Source organism: Canis lupus, chromosome 35 (assembly GCF_011100685.1).
Source record: "Canis lupus familiaris isolate Mischka breed German Shepherd chromosome 35, alternate assembly UU_Cfam_GSD_1.0, whole genome shotgun sequence".
NCBI lineage: Eukaryota > Metazoa > Chordata > Mammalia > Carnivora > Canidae > Canis > Canis lupus.
The window spans coordinates 12,221,488-12,248,049 of NC_049256.1; the positions used below are offsets into that span (position 1 = coordinate 12,221,488).

The following is a 26,562-nucleotide window of genomic DNA, read 5'->3' on the forward strand; positions in this document are numbered from 1 at the left end:
ACTTTATCTGCAGCACTGGCTCTTCCTGGTTCTCAGCAGATTGTCTTTGAACTCCAACTCTTTCCTAAGGGTCTTCCCATCAGCTTTTGGCCTAGCCACCCTCCACAAACACAGGAGCCAAGTGCTTCAAATACATCTCTTTCTTTATTTGCACATATCCTGTTGGTTCTGTGCCTCCGGTAGGGCCCTGGTGAATACAGTCCCAGAGATTTAAACCCCAGTGTGCATCTGGTTACTGGACATCTTCTTGGTTACCTCAAGTCATGGGCTCCCGGCTCTCCTTCGTCCTCCAGAGCTCCCCAGAAGAGTAGCTCCACATCCAGCTATGGTAGCAAGCCAGAAAGCTGGCATCTCCCTGACCCAGCCGACAACCTACCACTGGTCCTCGTATTTATGCTTCACATGCATCTTTCAAACTATCCACATCCCTTTGTCCTATCTGTCCCTAGCCATACAGCTCGGGCCACTGTGGTCACTCCCTGACTTTTTCCCTGAGTTTCTATGCATCCCCTCGGGCCTCCAACGTATTTCTTTTTTATTTTATTTTATTTTATTTTATTTTATTTTATTTTATTTTATTTTATTTTATTTTATTATTTTATTTTATTTATTTTATTATTTTATTTTTTTTGTATTTCTTTTTTCTTTTTTCTTTTTTTATTTTTATTTTTTTTTTCGTATTTCTTTTTTAAAGCGGCCAACCTGATTATGCTCAAAAGGCCGCCTCCTAATTTTCTCAAGAAAAAGTAACAACGCAAAATAAGACATAAATCCCCAGTGGGACCCGTACCGGTACTTTTCAAACTTTCTCATGCGCACCCATCTCCTGAAGCTCTTGTTAAAATGCAGCTCTGGGGGCGCCTGGGTGGCTCAGTTGGCTAAGCATCTGGCTCTTGACTTCGGCTCAGGTTACAATCTCAGAGCTGTGAGATAGAGCCCCTGCAGGGCTCTTCGCTCAGCAGTAGTCTGCTTAGGAATCTCTCTCTCTTCCTCTGCCTCTCCCCCTCCTCTCTGTCTGTCTCTCTGTCTCTTGTCTCTCTGTCTCTGTCTCTCTCTCTCAAATAAACAAATCTTTTAAAAAAATGTAGCTCTGGTCCCATAGCCTGGATGGGGGCTGAGGATCTGCATTCCCAGCAAGCTCCCAGGAACGATGGAGCTGCTGGTCCATAGAGCGCTCTTGGCATAGTGAGGGTTCAGAGGACACAGCACGGCTGGGCCTTTGCCTGCCTCTTCGGCTCTCCCCCTTGTGAGTCCCCTGGAATGCAGGGCTGCAGACACTGGCCTTTTATAGCTCCTCTGTGCCACATGCTGCCCGTCACTGCAAGGCGGGCACCACTCTCCCTCCTGACTCTTGTTCAGTGTTCAGGATTCATCTGGAATATCACTCTGCATATCGTGCTGGAGCTGCCCGGTTATATACCACCATTGCACACCACACTTCTCTTAACAGTTCATCACACTTGTTACAACTTGTTCAAAGTCAGGCTTTCTTAGGAGGTTGTAGGCACACGGGGGCAGGGGCCGTGTCTGTCTTGTTATTGCCTCGATGTGGGGTAGGGCTTAGCACGAAGAGCTGGGCACCCAGGGCTGCATCCATCCATCCATCCATCCATTCATTTTTTTTTTTTTTCATTGAATCACCCAATAGGTCAGTTGGTCACTCAGGGAGTATTTTTTTAAAAGATTTTATGAATTTATTCATGAGAGACACAGAGAGAGAGAGAGAGAGACAGAGACATAGGTGGAGGGAGAAGCAACCTCCCTGTGGGGACCCTGATGGGAGACTCGACCTCAGGACCCCAGGATCGCGACCTGAGCCAAAGGCAGACACTCAACCACTGAGCCACCCAGGCATCCCCATTCAGGTATTTATTGAGTCCTGTGGCATTAGGTTTGACTGTGAGTGATGGACAGAAAAACCCTAAGATAGGTTTAAACAAAGCAGAAGTTCATTTCCTTTCCATTTATTAAGAGTCTGAGGAAAGCAGCCCAGGACTGGCTGAGGGCTGGGCGAGGTCTGCAGGGACTCAGGCTTTCTCCAACCCACCGCAGAGCCTACCGCCACCACCAGCCCCTGCTGGTCTTTCTCCCAAATGGCCACTGTCCTTGGAGGTGAAGGACGGTGCCCAGTTGTAAAATTTTGCAAAATATTGGCTCAGGATGAGAATTAGAGCCCCACGACAAGCACAGTAGCCAAATCCTAAATTCAATTTGACACACCACGGAAAGAAGACCATTGTACGTGAGCCTTGCTGGAACCTCCACCGGCCGCCCTCGGTGAGGGTCCTTCTCAAAGTGGCCTCCAGCATCTCCCCTCCTCCTCAGCATCATTGTGTGCGTCCTTAACACACCAAGGGGGGAGGGAGGCTGCTAGTACCTAGAATCATTCTGAATCCACCAAAGAGCTTTCCACTGCCAGCCTTAGGCTCCTAAGTGCTCAGGTGTCTCCTCCCCAGGGTGCTAATGTTCCCCCAGTAGGGATCCCTCCTCCCCCTGGTCCCTGAAAGAGACCTGTTAGCCAAGTCCAGTGAGAGTCTTTAAGCTTGCCAGTCTTGGTCCCCTGAGGGTAAGTGTGTTGGGGAACGTACTGTGACTCTAGCTCTGAGATTCTAGAAGTGGGCACAGCCCACCCACCCCCACCTCCACCCTCATGGCTCTGAGCACGGAAGCATCTGCCTTTCAACTTTACCACCTTTCAGAGTTCTCATTTGCAAATCAATGTCATAAGGCCCCAGGCCCAGCCCCCTGGTTAACAACCTCACAGGGGACACTTCTCGCCAGATTAAGGAGTAAAACCACACACCTGCAAATTCCTTGCTAACTTTAACTCTGATCTTTAACTGTGGGTCCATGTGCCATATTCTCGTTTCTCCAGCTACTGTGTCTGGGTCTCCCACCTGTGGAAATGTCTCCAGAAGTTTCCAGCTCTAAGGAGATCCAAGGAGATGATGGGTTATGTGAGAGATTGGCATCTTCTTAATTTGGATTTTAAAAGATTAAAGGGGTTTTGTTTTTAATGGTTGTTGTTTTGCAAAAAATCACCTTTTTTTGGGCTGCTGCCCTCTGTTAATGGGATAACTGCGATGGGGACATTTCAGGGAGATGAAACCGGACCTCAGAGTGCTGAGTAGTCAAGTGAGGAGCTCAACTCCAGGCTGGAGGAGAAATAGGTCCCCTCCTTCTGAAGAAGTTACATCCAGAAGCACCTTCAGCTCTCCTGGTTCTCTCTCCCTTCCCAGGCAGGCAAGACCCAGATGAGGAGCCCGGTGGTGGAGGTGGAACAGGTGGAGGGCTGCTCCCGTAGAAGTGATTTGTTGGGGGAGCAGAGCCAGTTGGACCCTGACTCCAGGCTTCCCAATTTGTGTCTGGCTCCCTCCCTCTCGGTAGGTTCCAGTGACCCGTGAAAGTCTCAAACCCCAGAGACAGGCGCTCACCCCTCCAGGGACTTAGGGGCAGGGCTACAAGGGGGAAACAAAGCAAAACTGGGAATAGGCATGGTCTCATAGAAGAATATGGTCCTTTTTTTCGGGTGTTTCTGCAAAGAAGTGACCCTTTGTATTCTGGTTGCCCAGAGTCTTCCACTAATTTCTCTATGGCTCAATTCCAGGGGTATGTTTGCCGTGGGCTCTGTGCTGCTCTGTGCTGCTTCCTGCCACAACTTGAGCCTGTGTGTGTATGTGTGTGCATGTATGCATGCACATGCGCATGTTCATGCATCTGTGCAAATATGCGTGTGTCTGGCGGGGGTAAAGGGCATGATTCTCGCCTTACTCCAGCTCTCATTTCACATAATGGCTCTCAAACCTGGAGCTGCTGCTCTGCCCCTTGGTTGGAGGCCCTGTTACTTGATTCCAGTCAACCACAGGTTGCATTTTGCTCCCAGGCCCTGAATGGGAGCCTCATCTGCTATTGTAGTGTCCCCACCGCACCCCCCATCACTCCTGCCCCCGCTAGATCTTCGGTTCAGGTCTGGCCTGCGAGCCTTGGCAGTGGCAGTCAAGGCCTCTCCAGAGACAACTGGTGTTCTCATTTTCTACCAGCCTGAACATGTCATGAACTTTCTGGCCCAGTGGCAGCTGAGAATACAGATGAACACAAAAATCCAAAAAGGCCCTTGGAGGCTCTAAGAGGGTGCCAATCAAGTGAAGAAGCAGGAGGTTCCTTTTGAAATATCCGAACCAGCTCTCACGTCTCCATCTCATGGTAACTCATTTATCTCCTCTTAATTGGAATGCCTCAGCAAACCTGTGCTAATATAATTCTCTGAGGGTCCTAGTGGGCCAGTCCTTGCCTTTAGACGGAGTGAGATGAATTAACGCACACACACAGGCACTCCCTGCATCCCCTCCCCCTGCCCCAGCGCACACACAATCACAGACACACATTAAAACATGATTCACTGCAAATTGGCGTTAAAGACCCTGGAAGTTATGGTTGACCTTTTCCCAGGCCTCCTGGAAGCAACCCCTTCCATGGTCAAAGAAACGCTACAGAGTAATAGCTATCTTAGTTACACGTCACTTACACTGTTTAATTATGCAGAACCTTCTACACATGCAAGGCATTACTGTCTTAATATGCAAAGTTGGAAGTGGCAAATATCGAAGAGAAACTCATCTCTAGCCTGGCCAAGTTCTGTTTTCCAAGAAAAAGCTCTGTCTCTCAAATATCTGGTTTGTTTTTGTGTGTGGATTGGTTTTGTACTCTGGACCAACATATCCTTAAAAAAAAGAAGGAGAAAGAGAGAGGGAGGGAGGGAGGACGAGGTGGGGGGAGAAAGAAAGAGAGAAAGAAAGAAAAGAAAGAGAGAAAGAGAAAGAAAGAAAGAAAGAAAGAAAGAAAGAAAGAAAGAAAGAAAGAAAGAAAGAAAAAGAAAGAAAAGAAAGAAAGAAAGAAAAGAAAGAAAGAAAGAAAGAAAGAAAGAAAGAAGAAAGAAAGAAAGAAAGAAAGAAAGAAAAAGAAAGAAAGAAAGAAAGAAAGAAAGAAAGAAAGAAAGAAAGAAAGAAAGAAAGAAGAAAGAGAAGAAACAGATGATAGGAATACATTGAATTTCAACACAGAGATCATTCTTTTGGAAAACTAGGCTTTGAACTAATGTTTTTAATGTTTACCAATGGTCACCTAATTATCTTCTAGGGAAATAGTAGGAACACAGGAATGTTTAAGTTTGTCTTAATTATCTAAGAAGAATTCTTGCAAACAGCTGAGTCCCGAGGAAGCCAGGACATGTTCTTTCAAGAACTTGTAGACAAGGATCAGGTTATGGTCAAGGGAAAGGCTCCAACTTTAGTCCTAATAAGTTCCCATTTCGTTTCTCTTCCAGCCAATGTCCTATTTTGGTTTTGTCACATTCGCACATGTGGGCAGTCACTCAACTCATAAAAACTTGTCACATCAAACTGAGTTTTATGTCTTGTTAATAATGATAAAAAGAAAAGTCTCACTTTGCAGGATTGTCAGGGAGGAAAAGATGTAATGAAATCAAACAAAACCTCCCCACTTACAAGAATTTGGCCTCCCCCACGGAGGCTGCGGGGAGTAAGCGCTCTGTAGCGGTTGTGATTTCTGAAGGACAAATTTGATCAGGGTGGATGGCTCATTTTTCACTTTTATGTCCTTTTCCCCGAAAAGTCCTAGGTCTCCAGGAAAATTGCTGGAGAATATATGCTTTTTCCTTTCCCTGCACAACACCGTGCTTTGGGACAAACACATGTGATGTGGGCTTACATCGTGAATATTCATGGCAACTTATCTAAAATCTTCAAAATTGGTTTCCACTTTTCCATTCTTCTAATGTAGAATTTTGTGCATAGGAAACTATGGTATTATTTTAGAATTTAACTCTAAATCTTCTCTTGGAGGGACGCCTGGGTGGCTCAGCGGTTGAGCATCTGCCTTCGGCCCAGAGCGTGATCCTGGAGACCCGGGATCGAGTCCCGCACCGGGCTCCCTGCGTGGAGCCTGCTTCTCCCTCTGCCTGTGTCTCTGCCTCCCTCTCTCTGTGTCTCTAATGCATAAATAAGTAAAATATTTTTTAAAAAATAAATCTTATGTGGAAACATTATAAAAATGATCACCAAAGTCTATTCCTTCTTCTTGAATGTAATAGACAGTGACACAAGTAGGCTTTGAGTACGTATGTCAATGCAATGGCATCCTAAGGATTGTATACAAAGAATAAAATAGATCCATCACTCTTCCTCTCAGACAATGATGACTCAGGCAGTGATAAGATGCCATAATGAATAAACACTGAGGCTGAATTAGATTCATCTGATTATTTTGTACCGGTATTCTTTTTTTTCCTGGGTTGTCATTTGGAACCACCAGTTAATATCATGGCATCTTTAACCATATGTTAGAAGCATGTGGTTCAGGTTGTTAGATAAAATACAGGATGACCAGTTATGGTTGAATTTCCAATAAATTATGAGCAATTCTTTTTAGTATAAGTATATCCCATTTAATTAGGGGGGCATGTTTACACAAGAAAATATTTGTTTATCTGAAATTCAAATGTAATCGGAAGTCCTGTATTTTTATTTGCTAAATATGACAACCATATGTGCAGAGAACCAGTGCTACTGCCAGGACAGCCATCTGAAACAAGAGGAGAAAACTGGGCTTCAAAGATAATAGCAATTTCCTGATAAAGGATGCACACAACATACCTAATTTTTCTTCCCCCATCGAGACAGAACTTCTCATCTCCATTCATAACCTCCCTGAGAAGCTGAGTGAGTGGAACACCATTGGCATTAGTGTTATCTTAGAGTTGCTACTTGAGATTATTCCTATCACCAGAGCTTTAACAACCGGCATTCCAGCTTAATGAAGATTTATTGAGCATGTAGAATTTTGCAGAACAGTGTGCTAGGCTGAGTCTCTTTTCTTGATGAGTTTAGAATCCAAAAACGAAGAGTAACATGTTGACAACTGATCCTGATTCAAAGCAAGGTGTGATCCAATAACATACTACAGGGAAGAATAAATTCTGTGGGGAGTGGGAGATGCGAGAATTGTTCACAGAGGAGAGTGGGTGAACAGGGCTGGCAGGGCAGGGGAATTCTTGATGGGCAGATATAAGCCAACAGCTTCCCATGCTGCAAAGATTGAACCATCAAAGAGACAGAAATAGGAATGCATAGTCAGAGCCCCTGTTCCACATGAGGAGGGAATAAGTCATTCATTTGTTTGTTGAGTAGATCTTTATTAAACACCAATGCATACATTAATGTAAAATTGCAATTGTGTAAAGAGCAATGAAGAAGAGACACCTGGTCCCAGGAAGGGCAGTATATGAGGAATGACCTAGTAGGTGCGGTTGGACGTGGTGTTTGTGAGGGAGGCAGTGGTTGAATTGAGTTCTGCAAGGAAAATAGAATTAACCACCTGACAAGGGGGTGGTGAAGGCCTGATAGGAAGAGGATAGAAGACAGATAGCATAATATGTGCAAAAGCCCAGTGGCAGAAGGAAGCAGGGGGCATTCAAAGAACTGAAAGAAAGCCTGTATGTCTGGAGCATAGACAGCATGAAGGGATATCATGCTTGAGAGATAGTAGCAGTTGGATCCATGCAAGGCATTTTGGAATCTTTTAGGGACTTCTATCCTAACACCTTGAGCCCTATGGAGCCATTCCATGCATTTAAGTAGGAATGCAACATACTTGATGTTGAATGTGGAAGAATCACTGGCCATACAGGTCAGAAGAGAGCAGAGGGAAACCAGATAGCTGTGCGGAGACCAGTTAGGAGGCTATGTTAGTAACTGGGCAAGAGTTGAGGGAAATCCATATTCCCCATCCTTCCTGATGACTTTTTCTGCTGCCCTTTCAGAGAAATCCAAGAGGAGCAGCCCTAGCTTCCAATCAGCATGCCTACGGAGCATGTGGGTCTCTTTTTTTTTTTTTTTAAGTTTGTTTGTTTATTTATTTATTTATTTATTTATTTATTTATTTATTATGAGAGAGAATGAGAGAGAGAGAGACACGGAGACACAGGCAGAGGGAGAAACAGGCTCCATGCAGGGAGCCCAACATGGAACTTGATCCTGAGAGTTCAGGAACATACCCTGAGCCAAAGGTGATTGCTCAACCGCTGAGCCACCCTGGCATCCCGGAGCATGGGGGTCTTGATGGTGCAGCAAGGTGGAAAGAGTACCTGTCACTATGTACTGATACTGCTAGAGGGAGGACACAGGGTATCCTGACTGAACGGTGGCAGTTCCACAGAGTCCCGAGTAGATATTGCAGGCCTAAGAGGAGTAGGGAAATGCAGGCCAACTCAAAAGCCAAATGACCTTGGCCATTAGAACCACCTTTCCTATGCCAAACACCTGACAAGGTAGAGCTCCAGCTCCAGCTGGAGTCTTCCTGTTGAGACCTTCGGAGTACTGGCACTTTTCTTCTCTCATTTGTTCCTCTCTTCCCAGCTGTGCCTGTGACAGGAGAGCAGAATGGTTCTATGACACTTGGAACCTCTCCAGCCAGTTCTAAAAGCAGAGGGGTACCCCCACTGTGGTTGGCCGTATTCACCGAACAGTTACCAAGAAGTGTAGGTGGCATGGTGTTCTCTTCCATGGTATTCTTTGATATTTATTTCTTGCACTGTATGCTTGTCATAAACTCTGTGAGTTCAAAAGAGTATTCTTGAAGTATCCTTTTAATATCAACAAGTATGAATGGGTGTAGGTGACATCATGCGTTGGGCACATTCAGAGCACCCCCCAGGTGGGTGGCATATTTGCTGACTGGCCACTTCTATGCACCTTCCAACTTTACCATAGGCCAAACCTCCCTTTGAATAGCATTGGTCAAGCTCTGAGTATGTTGGACACGTGCTCATGAACGCCAGCAAAGGAGGCAGGTTAGGTAAGTATAATGGGTCAATGTCGGCTCTCAGGCCCTTGGAAAAATGCAAAACATGGCCGCTGAACTCCTGGTTCCAGACCAGTCCTAGGGTGGGCCGTTCCACCAACCACGTGGATTTTATCAGAGATTAACAGACCCTTCAAATGGTGTGGCCCAGAGTTTTTCAGCCCTGGCACCATTGACCTTCTGGGCGGAATAACTCTTTACTGGGGGGCTGTCCTGTACACTCTAGGGTCTTCAGCAGCATCCCTGGCCTCCCCCCAGTTTTTACAACCAAAAATGTCTCAAGACATTGGCAAATAACCCAAGAGGGAAGAATTGCCCCTAGATGAGAACCCCAGTGAACTCTACCCTTTTCATTCATCTAATGGGAAAATCAGGACCTTGAGAGGAAAGAATGCTTTGGAGGGTCCACAATTCTATAGAAACAACCCTGGAAGGAACCCTCCAGAACTCTAGTCTGGGTCTGTCTCCACAGCCCCCCATCAACAGACTGGTTTTCTGACCAATGTCAGGTCTTTCTATCCATGTCTCCTCTCTAGACACTGCTCCTTATCCCTTTCCTTTTGTTCTACTTCTTTCTTGCAACCTCTTCTCCTGAGGCCTGCCTGGAAGCCCTCACTGAGACATTTGCTCAGTCGAATTTCAACCCAACAATAGAGCAGGTCCCAAGCAAAACTCTCAACAGGATGAGAACTGAAGCTCTTCATTTCTGCCTTGTCAGCAGCCCAGTGGAGCACTGGGCACAATGGAGATGCTTTGTGTGTGTGTGTGTGTGTGTGTGTGTGTGTGTGTTTTCATCGAGTAGCATAAAAGGTTATCTTTTTTATCCCTTGTCTCCTATTCTAGTGAGTAATACTTTGTTCATGGACAAGTGTCCTTTTGTCCATCCTTTTGCTTTTAAACCTGATTCTCACAGCCTTTATTCACACCAAGGTATAAATAACTGGTAATAACCACAAATGATAATTTTCTACAGAGTTGGCATATCCTGAAAGAGGAAGCACACAACTTCCTGTAGCACACAACCATGGACCTTTTTCTAAACAAATCATGTAGTAACAAAGTCCCAAGTGAATGCAGACAAACCCAAACTTCATCGCAGCATCCCATGGCAGGTACAACACTCCATTTCTAGGCATCAACGCATATCTACAGGACTCTGAGCCCTAAGCAGTAGGATGCTCTGAGGGTGCTGTGTGCCGACCGGGGAGGCTCAGGGGTTTACCCCAGCCACGCTAGTTGCATGTTAACATTTTCCTCACAAGATAGCAATGTGAGAGCTGGGCCCCTGCACCCCAGATGGGCCCTGCCGTGGAAGGTGTGAATGTTCTTCTCTGAATTTTACTTACAGCAAGCCTCACTTAATAATCTACCATGTTTGCTCTCAAGAATTTGAAGGGAAGTGGTTTTGTGGGTTTTAATGTGCTCTTTACATCGAAATTTCGTGTCATTCAATTATGGATGAGAAGAAGCATTTTTGCCATCTGACCTGCTTTCGAAGCCAGTTCTCTATCTGTGTTCTTCTGGAATTTGGACAAAAGGTCGAGGTCCTGAACAACCTAAAGCCACGCAGGTGGTGACAACACCCTCCCTTCCTCGCTGACCATGCCCACACTTCCCTCCCGGAGTGAGTGTGAAGCTGAGTGAGGTCATTAAACTCTCAGAAGGGGAGATGTCTATTCAGATCCGAGGACACGGAGTCATAAAGCTCTCAGGGCTGATGATGCCTCAGAGCAATGTAAAGCTGGTGAACGTCTGGGGGAGAGGTTATTTATTACTTCATAGGCTTCTGGCATTGCACATGTTATTTCGGCTGTAACAGGAGCAAGAGGAGCTACAATATGAAACCAGAAAACGCACACCTCATTTCTCTCTGTTAGCACTTGATGCTGCTGGTGTTTTGGAGGTGTGTGTGTGTGTGTGTGTGTGTGTGTGTGTGGAGGGGGTTCCAGGAGTGTCTCAGGGTGCTGGATGGAGGGAGACCTGGAAAGATGACCCAGATCTGAACAGTTTATGTGAAGGAGCCAGACATGGGAAGGAGTTCAGGAGGGAAACATGCTTGGCCTTTGTGCTACATCAGATGGGGCATCCCTTCCTCTCTTCACCCAGTGACCCCGGGGGAGCTGAGAAGCCTTACAAAATAGAATCCTCTGGCAGTATGAGGGCTCCTCCCGTTGCCTTTGCTCTGAGAGCCTTTGCAGAGAGCACTGTTTCTGCAAGGAAGGTATTTGTGGAAGGTACACATGACCTGGAACCTCGTTACTCCAAAACATTTCCCAGTTGACCTAAGCTGAATGACCTTTCACCTCCAAAGGCCGACTTGGAAGAGGGGCAGAAATGATTAGTCCTAAGTTTTTTAAAAGGAAAATTATTTTTTCAGATTTTTGTGCATTAAGTATCTGATCATATCTTTGAGACCCACAGGAGCCCACGAAAGCTTGATGGGATAGGGGTGGACTTTGAAGGTAAGTTTTAGTTCTGTCCTCCCAAAATCAGCCTTACAAAGGAGTGCCCTTGTGAGTAATGTTATGAGTACATATAGTAACTTAATCTTAGAGCTTGAGGCATGCATTATTATTAGCAAAATCAACTGTGTATATACGATGGAATTTTGTATGCTCTTACTCAAAGCAAAAAAAAAAAAAAAAGACACCCTATAAAAAGAACACATAGACATGTGTGGTCTGAAACACACTCCCTCACCTTCCCTGGGGTTAGAAAAACAAGCCACGACTTTAGGAATATCAACATAATTTCTGATTTGCCAAATAATAGAGGTAGATATTGTTTTAAGAAAGACTGAGCAAATATTGATATTAACCAGTCATTATTACATCTAGGATGAGGACACTGAAAACAATACCGACCTGTCAAACCTTAGAGGGATCAGGTTGGATGATCACCTAAGTGGTGTTGTATTAGGAGCGCAATTGCAGTGATTGGCCCTTTCAAACACTAACAAAAATGAACAAAAAACCCCAAAGAAACAAAGCTGCTTCTCCATCTGCTTGCCTCAGTGGCAGAAATGGTACCGTTAGGAGCTCATTAATTTAGCTTTTCTTTTAAAACACAGGTAACCTTGTAAAAGGGCCTTAAATCATTAGTAGTCACTTACATTATGGAAATATTAACTCCTTTGTATTTCTCCAGGTCTAGCCTTGTCAACCATGTGTATGGAAGAGGTATTTTTTTTTCTTTTACAGATTGTATTTAATTATTTGAGAGTGTGTGTGTGTGTGCGCGCGAGTGAGCATGTGCACAGGGGTTGGGCAGGGGCAAAGGGAGAAGCAGACTCCCTGCTGAGCAGGGAGCCCCATGTGGGGCTTGATCCCAGGACCCTGAGATCATGACCTGAGCCAAAGGCAGATGCTTAACCGACTGAACCACCTATGGAAGAGTTTAACAGGAGGATTAATAGTAATGAACAGAGTAAAAGATGTACACAGGGATCCCTGGGTGGCGCAGCGGTTTAGCGCCTGCCTTTGGCCCAGGGCGTGATCCTGGAGACCCGGGATCGAGTCCCACATCGGGCTCCCGGTGCATGGAGCCTGCTTCTCCAACTGCCTATGTCTCTACCTCTCTCTCTCTCTCTCTCTGTGTGTGTGTGTGTGTGTGTGTGTGTGTGGCTATCATTAAAAAAAAAAATGTACACAGAGGAGCTCCCAAAAGGCCTGTTTCCTCCTTGCAAATCTCTCCCCTAGCACACCAACAGTGTCCTGTAATAGAAACACCTGGGAAGGCAGTCATAGAGCAAGGTGGACTTAGAATCTGCTGGAATAGGTTTCAAATCCAGACTCTACTATTTGAAAGCCATGAGCCATTGGGTAAATTACTTAATCATTCTAAGTTTCAGGTTGTCCATCTGTAAAATGGGGCCAATAATATTTATTTCATAGTGTTGCTGTCAAAATGAAAATTGATGATGAATGTGGGTTGCCTGGGTGGCTCAGTCATTTAAGGGTCGGACTCTTGTCATAATCTCAGAGTCGTGAGATGGAGCCTATTGGGCTCCACACTGAGCATGGAGCCTGCTTAAGATTGTCTCTCTTTCCCTTCCTCTGCCCCTTCTGCTAATGGGAGATCACGCATGTGTGCATGCACATGCACACGTTCGAGCTCTCTCTGTCAAAAGTGTTAAAAAAATTGATGATGAATGTAAAGCCACACAATAAATGTTTAATACATGATGAAGATTGCAAAGATGAAGAAGATGATGATTTCTTGCCCCACTCGTTGCCAACCAGCTGTGGCCTTTGAGCAAAAAGTGACTGGCAGGAGCCGTCCAAGTGCAGGAACACGTTTGGAGGGTCCTGAATACCTTGAGGATCCTGGGCATCAGGAAGTGGGGTTGGCATTGAAGAGGAAGAAGATAGTTTGCTAGTCACAGAAGACAAACAATTTCTCAATTTTTCTGGGGGTGCATCTTCTTCACACCCCCCTATCAAACATTCTCAGTGCCTAAGAATATGTGGTATCGGCGTGCACATACCTGTGTATGTGTGTGTGCGTGTGTGTTGCTGATGAATTCTTCCTGGGGGTGGTGCTATCAAATTTCCAGAATTTGATTGTGCTGTGGTTGGCTCACTATGGGGACAAAGCATGCAACATTATGAGTAATGTTTCAATTTTTATAAAAATTAAGTCAATTTGAAAGGTAAGCTCAGATGCAACGTGAGATTTGTTGTGGCTACTTGCAACTTCCTTTTTGGCGAGACTTGAGAAGCCTGAGCAACCTAGAGTACTAGAGCAGTCATAATTAATGATAATAATGATAAATAATGATCAAAAAAATTTAAAAGTATGATAAAATTTACAGTTGCCTTCGTCTTTTCTGGTCTCCTAGCATTTTCACATTCAGCACCTTAGTTGGTCTGTGTAACAACTGTAATATAAGCGGAGTAAAAGAAGTTAGGAGCTCCATTTTATAGATGGGAAAACTGAGTCTTGAGCAGGCTTAGTGACTTTCTCAATAGTGCTTTGCAGAGCTAGGATTAGAACTCGGATCTTTAGATGCTTAGTTTATGCCTAAAAGCCAGTAATAGGGGTAAAATAGCTTATCCATTTTAATTAATTAATTAATTCATTCAACATACATACAGCCCTTTTTATTTCCTGTATGTCATGAAGGCACTAGAAATACAAGATAAATGTGTCACAATCATTGCCCTCAAAGAGCAGTTAAATTGTATCCTTTCTTTTATAAATTGTACCTAGTTTATAATTTCAATTTTTCTAATTAAAATGGAGACAACCTACCTGGCCAGTATGACTATTTTATGGAAACCACTGCAGAGATGATGTGAACACAGGTCATGGGAAATCCAGAATATACGGTGGTTGTTGATAACTTACGCTTTGTTTTTACCTCATTTTTATCTCTTTCCCCTGTATTCTTGCTCCAATGAAATCTCCAAATAGACAAAGCCTGGGCAGTGAAAGATCACACTGGCTCAGCGGTGAAGCTTGCGGACCACCACACAATGGTTGCTGTGATATGTTAGATTCTTGTCTCACCCTATGTTCAATTTGGAGCTCATCTCCTTGGAAGAAACCTCCATCTTAACCACCTCCCAAATGCCTCAACTTAATCTGACTTTGAAACAGTTCTCATAAAGAAATAGACAAGGTTTTTCTTAAGTATTCTGGAGAATTCTCCAACACGGAAATTTAGCACCGAATGTGTGCATAGACCAGATTTGCAAAGGGCTGTGTTTTGTTTTGTTTTGTTTTTAAGATTATTTATTTACTCATAAGAGACACACAGAGAGAGGCAGAGACATAGGCAGAGGGAGAAGCAGGATCCCCCACAGGGAGCCTGATGGGGGGCTCGATCCTGGGACCCCAGGATCACCGCCCCGAGCAGAGGCAGCCCGCTGGCCCACATGCTGGTAGCTGTGAGTCGATCTAGCTCTCAGATGACCAGGACAGGGCAAGAGGAAATTCACAGAAAGTTCCCAAAAGAAAACGAAAGAGGCTTTGCTTTAAAGATTTACTTTTTCTGCACCTTGAAAACTTCTGGCGGCTGTATTGCTGACAGATTTGTGGCAACATTCTTTTGGCCCAGGTAAATGTTTGCTCTGTTTTTTCTTCCCACACCGGGCATTCAAGAGCATGTGGGTCTTGATTCCCTCCCTGCCCTTAGGTGGAAATACGCAATCTACCCTTCTGAGGGTAGACGAAGGAAAACATGGACTTCATTTGCTCCCCAGATTCCCTGCTTGAAGCGAGTGTAGGAATTTATGTGTGGTTGGAATGGGGAATTAAGACTATTCTGGAACCTGGCTAGCACTCCACATTTCCAATTTGGCTTCAATTGTTATCTCAGGATAGAAAAAAGCATTTCCATCCGCGCAGCCCAGAAAACCAAAATAGAAAAACTCTTTGAGTTAAACACAATTTAGATTTGTGAACAGAATAAAATAATGTAAAGCCTCGCAAGTACATGGAAAAGAGGTTTTTGGAAGAGCAAAGGAAAGCAATACTCCTGGACTTCAGATAGATGCATGACATCTGCTTTATATGAAGGTCACAAATAAAATCAGGTGACATGTTACCGTACGGAATCTTCCAGTGAAGTGTAGACTCTGTGCCAGATTCTCACCCAATAAAATTACATGGAAATGGTCCTGTAGAAAAGAAATTAATTCCATTTCCCGCCCCCCATAGTATTCCTGATGGTGAAAAATCTAGGATAACTAATAGTTTAGCAAGGAATCTGAAGGAAATGGACGATAAGTCCTTGGCTAATTTTTAATTCTCATGATTTCATGCGCTGCATAGCAATCGCATTTTTGGTTTCAAGGCCATTTAAAAGTGATTAAACATATGCTCAATGTGGGGTATATGTTCCAGATAAACCATTGCTTCGATGTTTAAAATCATTTAACTCAGATAATCAGGCAGGATTTTGTAGCTTGTGTGTGTGTGTGTGTGTGTGTGTGTGTGTGTGTGTGTGTGTGTGTTGGGGGGGGGTTGGTGCTGGTGGTTCTGATTAAATGTAAAACAATTCAAAGAAGTTCAAGAGTCTGGTCTGCATGATTAATAGTCTGCAGTGGATATTAGAAATCCAGACAGACTAAAGGCAAAATGCCTTCCTCTCGTAGACAGACTGTATTCTAACCTCCAAGGACTCTGCACATTTAGTCACTCTTTCAATTCAACTGCCTTTGCCAGCCCGGGCTTCACTGGATTAGAGAGTAGTGGAAAAAACCCCTCCCAGGAGTGATCGTATCAAATTCCCCGAGTGTTTAATCTGTCTGGCACATGGATGGCCCTCTTGGGCTGTGGAGAGTGCACAGCAGAGAGAGCCGTCTTGGGCTGGCGGGCTGGTGCTTGGAAAGTGAAAGCGGGCTGTTATATTCTCCTCCCCAGCTCACATTCCTGGCCTTCGACATCATGAGGCCATCGTTTGGTTGGATTGGAAGAGTGTGCATTAAGGTCACATGTGGATAGGTGCATTTCTGTCTGGGACATTTACACGGGAACCCTCTAAATCTTGGGGTGGTTGGAGGTCTTTCATTATCACAGATGGGTGGCTCAGTAGTTCTCACCAAAACTTTAATTGATGGTTCCTTAAGCCCTTGCGAACCTTTGTCAAGACGAAGAGAAGCCCATTTCCTTCAAAATAGTCCATATAGAGCATCTCCTGCTTTTCCTGGGTTCAGGGCCAGACTTTGCCATTTGTTAGCTCTGGCCATGGGCAAATTCCTTAATTTCTCTATATCTCAGTTTCCTCACCTTAAAACAGGGACAATAGGGCGCCTGGGTGGCTCAGGTGGTTAAGCATCTGCCTTTGGTTCAGGTCATGATCCCAGGTTCCTGGGATGGAGCCCCAAGTCGGGCTCCCTGCTCAACGGGGAGCCTGTTTCTCTCTCTCCCTCTGCCATTCTCCCTACTTGTGCACACGCTCTTTCTCTATGTTAGATAAATAAATAAGAAATCTTAAAAAAAAAAACACAGGAGCAATAATAGTACCTCTGTCCTAGGAATGTTGTAAAGATTGACCAAGACCACTTACACATACAACTTAAAGAGGTTGCCATGTACATGAGGAGCACTCACTTAATATTTATTATAATACTAGTAATTATTATTACTATTACATATCTATATCCTAATCTTTCATGTACTTTTTATATTCCCTAATGCATTCTTTCTTTCCTGGAACATGTCAATAGAATTCTCAATATATCCCTTTATTCAACAAGTATTTACCGAATACCATTATGTGTAGGGTACTCCATTTAGAGAGGTTTTTTTTGTTTTTTTTTTAAGATTCTATCTGTTTATATGAGAGAGAGAGTGAGTGAGAGAGCAAGAGCAGGGGGAGAGGGAGAGGAACGAGCAGACTCCCACCAACTGTGGAGCCTGATGCTGGGATCGATCCCAGGACTCTGGGATCATGACCTGACCTGAAGGCAGATGCTTACCCGACTGAGCCACCTAGGTGCTCCTTGAGAAGCTTTTCGACACACTCTAACAAGATGACTGTTCATACGGTCTGGCCTTTTCATGTGCTCAAATGTGTCTAGTAGACTGAAAGGACAGTCAAAATTTGGGGGAGGGATAACAGCAGGCAAGAGTACGTGAGGTGAAGAAGAAGTTGGGATTATCTGCTTTGAAGGATGATAGCTTAATACTGGAAAGTTAGGATGAATAATGGGATAAGTAATCCTCAGTTATTTCATATGCACATTTTTGGAGTCAGTGGGGATATTGAGAGTATACAAGGAGGTCTCCAGCACCCTGGTGAATAGCTAGGTGTGTCCGAAGGGTGGAACTCGGTCACAGATCCTGAGTGGGGTAATTCAGCAGAAAAGAAGATTGGAAGAGATGGAAATGGTGGCTTATTGAGTGAAAGGGAAGAAAGAGATGGCTTTGTACCTTCTAGATGCCATGGGAAGACACTGGGCAGAAGGGAAAGAGTGGCCAAAAGAGTTCCCTGGAGGTGGACAAAGGCAGTGGGAGAGGATCAAGGATCTGCTTCTGCTGTCATTTTGAGAGATGTAGAAGTGGCTGTGTTCCTGGTGGGTGATGTAGAGAAGCCAGAGGAGACTGGCCCCAGAGCGACAGGCCACCTAATGACTCCCTGAGGAAAGGGACCAGGGAGCTGGGTGGTGCCATGTGCTCCAGCACCTCGCATGGACTCAGGTTGCTGCCGTCGGTACCAGCCATCTCTCCAGCAATCATCGTGTAGACACAGGCGTGAGGGCAAGGAACGGTCACCCAAGAACTGACTCCTTGGCCAAGTTGTCCTTTGAGTATGAGAGCAGCAGGGAGACTATCATCAAGGGTGGAAAAGCTCAAGAAATACAGCATCTGTGGGTCCTTGTTGCAAATAAAATCTGTGTCTTGAAAACCAATCCAGCCAAATAAAAAATGAATCAAAATAAAGAATTCAGGAATTGAGAGGCTGTGGATTCATTTAAAATGGAACTGAGACCCAACAACCGTAGGAAGTATGGCTAGAGAACAGAACTTGAAGGTCACATGTAAATATTATTACTAATCCAATCGGGGCTGGGAGGAACAGGGGTGGGAAAAAATATGCTAACTTCCTTCCTCATCTTCTCTGTTAGAGAATCAGTAGCTACTCCCTGATGTTGAAAGTTCCAGTTTAAAAATAATAATTTCAGGGACGCAGGAGTGGCTCAGTGGTTGAGCGTCTGCCTTTGGCCCAGGGCGTGATCCTGGAGACCCGGGATCGAGTCCCACATCGGGCTCCCTGCATGGAGCCTGCTTCTCCCTCTGCCTGTGTCTCTGCCTCTCTCTGTGTGTGTCTCTCATGAATAAATAAATAAAATCTTAAGAAAATAATTTCAACCCTTAAAATTTAGCATAAACCTTTTCTTAATTCAGGGAGATCTTTTAAGAACCAGTCTCTCTAGTGGTGAAGCAGCATTTCTCTGAAATTCATCAGTTTCTTCAGTTTTTAGTGTCTCCTTGGAAAATTCAATTGACTTCTTTTTGTTTAAAATTGCATGAGTATAATTTCATTTTTGTAAATGTCAATGTGGAATCACGGGATAATTTATCCTGGGTTATTCGGTCAAGGAACTTCCACGTATCCATCAGGCTTTATCCCTGTCTAAGTACATGAGAGGTGTCTGGAAAAGTGCCTGCCAAACATCAGGAATGCTTCCATTCCTGCGTGGTGGGATTTTGGGTGACGGTTAAGTGTTACTAAATTTTTTTCTGATACGACTTGAATTTTTCAAGAGTATTTGCTGGGATTTAACTTATTTCATTCTTCCATCAGATCTCTACTTAAGAATTTTCAGTTTTCATTTTCCAGGAGGTGTGGATGGGAACACTTTTCTCTAAGACCTCTATCCTGGGATAACAATTTGAATCAATTCATGTGTTGTCCTTACGACCAGTAATGTCGGTGGGGAAGTGGTTTAAACTAAATCTGGTCTCTTTTTACAGAACAAGAAGTAATTCTTTTTTTTTTTATGATTTTATTTGTTCATGAGACACACAGAGGCAGAGACATAGGCAGAGGGAGAAGCAGCTCCCTGTGGGGAACCCGATGCAGGACTCGATCCTAGGATCTCAGGATTATGACCTGAGCCGAAGGCAGACACTCAACCACTGAGCCACCCAGGCATCCCAAGAGGTAATTCTTTCAGAAGGCTTGAGAATTAGGAATTGGAGAAGAGATATCATTGGTACAGATGAAATGTATTTATTAAGTAATGTCCTAAATCAGTGGTTCTCAACTGGGTATGATTTTGCATTCTTCCTCCCCCCCACCGGGGGGACATTTTAGATGGTCACAGCTGGGGTGGGGGGAGTGGCATTGAGTAGATGGGGTCCAAGGATGCTGCTGAACATAAATGCACAGGACAGCCCCCCCCCCTCCACCATAAAAAGTGTTCTGACCCCAAATGTGCATAGTACCAGTGTAAAGAAAACCTGCCCTAAAGTCTTGCAGAAGAAACCATTATATAGACAATGAATTCACTCACAAGAGTGAGCCTGGAGACAAAGGGTCCTATTTTGGAGATGTAACCTCTCTAAGAAGCTAAGTTTATTCCTCCTGGCTCCTAGAGTTTTTAGCCAAAGTACATTCATCAAAAACAACTTCTCTGCTTTTTATTGGGCTCTAGTTAATCTTCCACTACACTATCAATTCGTTTGTCACGGAGGGTCAAGAAACTGTAACTGTACTCAGGGACATAAGTGTAACAAAGAATCGATGTAGTTTTCAGGGGTGTCCTCACTACCAACCTGACTGAGCCAGTCTCTGATCTTAATCCTTCCTAGATGAGCAAGCCCAGCCAGGCTACTTGAAGTCTGTGAAACCAGTGGATGGTCTGGGTTAGTTGCATGAAGCAGGAAGTCAATGCGGGAAGACTGGACTCTTCCTGGTATATAAGCATGTAGGAAATGAACTAACTCCTCTCATTTACTATAAGGACCATCCATCAATGGATGGGACCAGGGTTGGCTTCGGTCAAGTAGATATTTTGGTATCAGCCCAACAGCTTTTTTGGCACCCACGCCAAAGAAAATCTACACATAATGGAATTACCTGTCTGGCCCCTGACTACAAAGAGCCCTCATACAAAACGCTCAGCATCTCTGGCTGCTATTTTCAGGACCTCTTCCTAAAGCCAGAATTCCTTGCTGTCAGTTCCTTCATCTTAGCCACATTTTCTCCGGCCAGTGTTTCCTGCAAATGCATCTTTTCAAGAGAGTAAATGTGGAAATGGCTTGTGACATACTATCTGACTTTATCGTGCAAAGACCATTGGTTCTTCTGCTCATTAGATGCCAGATGAACTGATGAACCAAAGTTTTGTTCCGAAACTTTGATAAGGTTAGACATCTTTGCGAAAATAAAAAGCTACTACTTCCTTGGCTTTAGGGGTGTAGTTTTCAAGTACTTTTCCATAATGCCTTAACACTTGTACTTTGACTTAACCCTATCGTGAAATGTAGACTCGGCTTTATAGTAATATAGCGTCCTTTGGGACTGGGGAGCAAGGTGGGCATCCGGGGCTATTAGAGACATTGGCTTTCAGCTAAATATACCAATTGCTGTGTATATTATCAATTTACGACAGAGGTCCTAGAGGGTAAGAGCATGGGGTGTCTCGCAGCACTGACAAGGTTGTACAACAAGAAAAAACATGCACCTGTTATCAATGATTATTGAGATATGAATCATGTCCAGGGGAGACAAATTGCCTTTCTTCAATTATTTTCCATAAACTAATTTTATCTGAGGCTTATAATAAAGCTTATTTCTAAGCATATGCCATAATCATAGACTGCATTTAAGTAGAGAAATGTTAAAATGGGACCTCCACCCCTGAGGATTTGCCTTAGAGCAGTCGGTGCCTTGACCCCAGCAGTGGGCTCAGCTCAGCAGGCTCTGAAACTAGACGTTCTCCATTCCTCCTGGATTGATGAGGTGCAGATGACAAGTCAGAAGACAGAATGAAAATTAATTTAGAGTGAGAAATAGTATTGCAGCATATGTCAGGACACTAATGTTATCATGGATTCCATATGAGCTACAGGTGCATCACACCTGGAGATGGAATAAATAGTGTTTCACATCTGCTCTCTGCTCTTTCGTGGATCCATGTTGCTGCGTTTATTTCAAAACGTTATTATATTTGTGGGGGTTTTTTACTATAATTTTTCCACAAGGAAACAATCCTAAGAGAACGGTTTGATTAGCCTTTACTCTTCTACAGTGTATTTTGGCACTCCTAAGCGGCCTTTCGGGCACTCAGTTTCGACACTAACCAACTAGTACACTTCCGGCTACTGCCCTATGATGTTGCCTATAGTCAGCTGTTCAGGTTTTGTGTTGTCATCTTTGTGCTCTAATACTTGTGCGATTATTGAACTTTCTTGTTTTGTTTTGTTTTCAGTCTGATTGTTTTATAAAAGGAAGCAGAAAACTAAGCGATACATGAAATGCTCAAGCTAATAACCAGAAACATAGATGTCATTTACCTAATGCAATTGAGTCTTTGGTCAGAGTGGTGAATCTTAAGTATCCAGTAGATGCTTGTCATGAGAAAAAAATAAATGAAATTAAAGACCCTGCATGAAATGTTGAAGATATATTGTCAGCTATTGTGCCAAAGCATTTTTGTAGTAAACTTCAGCTCCTTGGGAACAACTTGTTGCTTGTAAGACACAAATCTAATGTTGGGAATTTTGCATATAATTTTTAGGAACAATGATATTACCCTGTGGGGGGAATCTTAGAACTTTCTTAGATCTGAAAAAAAAAAAAAAAGCCGGGGATCCCTGGGTGATCAGCAGTTTAGTGCCTGCCTTCGGCCCAGCGTATGATCCTAGAGTCCCGGGATTGAGTCCCGCATTGGGATCCCTGCATGGAGCCTGCCTCTGCCTGTGTCTCTGCCTCTCTCTCTCTCTCTTTCTCTCTTTGTGTCTCTCATGAATAAATAAATAAAATATTAAAATACAATAAAATAAAAATTTTTAAAAAGCTACTTCTCTCTCAAAAGTTTTCTCCATACTTGAAAGGTCTGAAAGCCACTGAGATAGTATCCTCCAGTCATATATCCCAGCAGAACCTTAAGACAAATTCTTAGGGCATCCTTTTATCTCTACCCAGTGTAGCCCCTGGTCCCCATGAGTGGACATGGACACAGTCTTCCAGTCCCTGCATCCAGACCCCACGTAGTCTACCATTCTTTTAAAGACTAGCCTTTTCCCAGGCAAGATGCAATGTAATTGCCAATAATTGCAGAATAATACTTCCTCCATGGACTTACTGAAGTCTCCCTTGGCACACACTTACAAACCTCCTCAAAGATGGTTATTAGATGGTTATTCCCAGTCAAGAGTAAGTCCAAGCATTTTGTGTTGGCTTTCACTAGATTTTCTACGAGGATCACCTTTCCTGATTTTATCCTTAATTTGGATTCATTTATCATAGTCCTCTCTGGCCTGACTAGCTCACTAAAAAAATGTTAGTTTCATACTAAAGATCTAAAGCGGGACGCCTAGGTGGCTCAGTGGTTGAGCCTTTGGCTCAGGTGGCTCAGTGGTCCAGCATCTCCCTTTGGCTCAGGTTGCGATCCCAGGGTCCTGGGTTCCCTGCAGGGAGTCTGCTTCTCCCTCTGCGTGTGTCTCTGCCCCCCACCCCCATGAATAAATAAATAAATAAAGTCTTTAAAAATAAATAAATAAAGATCTAAAGCACTTGTACTATTTGGAACCTTAGGTCTTTTAAACGATCACTAATGAAGACTTCAGCTATCACTAATTACGTTGCATTTGGAGACCACTCTACTGTTTATGAATCATTTTCACACCTGGGCCTTCCTGCTCTCTGATTTTATATCAGGGTATAGGGAAATGGGAGAGGAAGTAGGACAATCCTGCCATTCTCCCCATCAGCCCTGGAGTTTGTACCAGCAGCTGCCCCTGCCCTCAGGCTAGGCAGTCACCCTTCAGTCCTGTTCCAGCTCCTCGCCTGGCAGCTGGAGGGAAAAGACAATTTCACATGGCATCTTTGAGATATTCTGGTGGGTCTCTGGTGAACACAGAACTAAGAATACTTTCAAGTATTCCATATTCTATATATTGATCTTATAATTTATCTCTTAGGTAGAAACCATTTTTTTTTTCCAATTTTCCAATGAATCTAGGGCATCTTTCAACAGATCCCCCATACTCAAGACATAAACCAATATGTCAGTTTACTAATTTACTATGTGTTTTTTCCTTCTCTGTGGCTTATCTGTTGTTTGGGGCACCCCCTTTTCAGACTAGGGTACGTGGGTGAAGGAATCTAAAGCAAAGGTATCTGGAAGAGAATAGTTCAGAGGGCCCCATGAAGGAGGTTGATTCGTCTTAGAGAAGTAGAAGGGCAATCAGGAGCATGATCCCATGGATGGGCCCACTGTCTAGGGGAAGAGGCAAACAGCTGGGGATGCTGGGACTTTTCAATTACAAAGAAATTCATAACAGGAACAGCTGATGAGAAGACTATAGTCATTAGACTCTTTTCGCCATTGTTGGTAAAATTATTCCTGTTATCAGATGGATGTCCTGGGCTATTTTGACTCTGTCAATGTTCTATTGATTTAAGCCTCTTGTTCTGATTCCCGGAACATCAAGCCCACTTCCTGTTAATTCTTGGCTTTTCCCTGTAAATTTTCAGGTAGGGATGTTGTGAAAGGCCAGCGTTCTGTTTCTTATGACAACAGTTTCTCAAGATGAACCAATAAATTGGCTCCTGGTTATGCCAGAGCTTCCTGTAAGAGCCTGAGTACAGGGAGAGAAATACACACATATGATTGCTTATTCTAGTCCATTGTACTTTTTTAAAAAAAGATTTTATTTATTTATTTGAGAAAGAGCACAAAGAGAGGTGGGAAGAGGGGCAGAGGGAGAGGGAGAAGCAGACTCCCCACTGAGCAGGGAGCCCAATAAGATATGAGGCTCCATCCCAGGACCCTGGGATCATGACCCCAGCCAAGGCCGACTGAGCCACTCGGGTACCCCTGTTCTGGTCTGTTTTTATTCCCAGCGATATATTCAGATTTTGATGGCAAAATGGATCACTCATTAATTGGTTTGTGCCAGATGTAGCACTGAAATCATGTTCACAATAAATGACTGGAGATTTAATCCCCAAGGATTTTCCTAGGAATATTGTCTACTTCTCTGCTTTAAACCTAGGATAAGCCATAACGATATGAACGGACACTCCCTTATTGATAAGCAAAGAGGAAATACTCCCCTGATGTCAGGGGCGTACCATGAGGCTTTTCTAGCCTTCTGTCTACTTCAATTAACAAGCAAAGCTACAACGTTCATTACTCTTAGGTTACAACACGGAAAGTGATTATTAACTGCTCTTTCGGGGAGCTCTAATTCCTCTATCACCAGATCCAGAGCAGACTATGGTGCTTCTCCTCCTCCCCCACTTTAATGTGCCAGGGCTTCCAACATATCTTCACACTGTTCTAATTTAAAGAGTTCCAGGTGATCCCCAGCAGCCCCAGCATTTCCTATGCTTCCAGGAATGAAGGCAGCACTTACCTACCCAAAATAAACAGCAGACACCCTTAGGACAACTGTGGAACACTCTTGACCACAGTTGAGTCTTCAGAGACGCAGAGGCGAAGCCAGGAAACCCTTGGGCACTTAACTTTATCCTGAATAGCAACAGTGTCACGTCTGCATTCATGAGCTCAAAGGGTCCTCAAGACTCAACGAGGTTAAGTAATCTGACTAACAAGGTGGTGGAGAAGGGTTGGTTCACCCTTCCTGCGGTTAGCCTCAGGATTCGTTTTGTGGGAGGTAGATAGAGACTGGTGTCTGCTAACTGTGAATAACCTAGAATGCCTCGGGCCCTCTCAGCATCTCTGTATCCTGTTGTCCCTCTTAACCAAAAAGGTAGTGTTTCTCTACTGAATATTCTGGTTAAACTCAGGTAGTGAAATAAACAGATTTGGAGACCCTTCCCCCCCCCCCCAAATATTCCTGAGTAATACCAGGACTTACTGCCAGACTCCTAGAAGTAGAGGAGTATAACCTGAGGCCTGTGTGGTCTTTGGTGCTCTCAATTTAGGGGATCCAGTGGAATTTAGTGCAGTATGGAAGCTTTATAATAGCATATAATATTTATACCAGTATATACCATATATATGACATGAACAGGTATCTTACCATTCATCCAAAAGGGTTGCTACTGACACACTATGAGTGTGACCAAACACATAGACTTTCCAATAGTAAACCGAGGTTACAGTGATCCTTCTATTGCTCTTTTCCCTCTTGGGTGTTGTATGTATTTTGTAAGACACCTGGATTGGGCCCAGTGTCCAATGGTCAGCTCTTGGACTAACATAGGAATTTAAACCTTGATCTTGCAGGTATCATCAGTTTAGTGAAGTGGCTACGGATGTATATGAATGTTATTTGTCTCTTCATTAGCTGAGCACCTACCATGGTGACTAGTTTGGGAGATACAAAGTTGGAAAAAACATTGCTCCTGCTTCCAAAGGGTTTTCGGTTTAGTTGAACAGGCAAACTGGAAGAGATACTGAGGAATCCAAAGAGGGAAGTCAGTAAGAGAGGATTGCTTGAGGATTTCAGGGAAGGGTTCTTGGAGGAGGCAATACCTTAGCTGAGTGTTGTAGAAAAAAGACTTAAGGAAGAGAGGGGAAGGGGGTGTGTGTAGGTAGCGGGGAGGAAACATCATCCCCAGCCGAGGGGGTGGTGGTAGGAGCAAAGATAAGTTATTGAGAAACAGCAATGGACTAGTGCTCTTGCTTGACATAATTTTCAGAGTCCCAAAACCTCCACTGAACCCTTTTGCCTGCTTTAGCAGCCTTTGGCAGGGCAGAAAGACCTGCTCAGGCAGTGTGGGCCTGTCCCAGGTTGCAGAGGGATTTGGTAGCAAAGCTGGATCTGGATCTTAATAGTTAGCAGGTGCGATCTGAGCTCTTGCACTTCTTGGGGGGCAAGTCCCCCCAAGAGAAGAGTCAGTAGATGCAATCTAAGCAGTTACAAGTTTGCACCTGCAAAGAGAAAACAAAGACCCCATGTGGAGAGAGGCCAAAAACAGAACTTCAAGAAATCAAGGTAAAGACAGTCTTGAGCTTCATCTGCTTTGTTTTCACAGTGCTGGTTTATGTCCACCCTTATTTCTGTGTTTGGAAGAAAAAAGGAGGCGTCATG

The 26,562-nt window shown here is 44.1% G+C and overlaps 1 protein-coding gene across 1 annotated transcript in view; it reads right to left on the reverse strand.

Moving 5' to 3' along the window:
• Window positions 1-26,562, reverse strand: part of NEDD9 (neural precursor cell expressed, developmentally down-regulated 9) — a 185,987-nt gene that overhangs the window by 66,372 nt on the left and 93,053 nt on the right. The gene's annotated exons all lie outside the window — the stretch shown is intronic.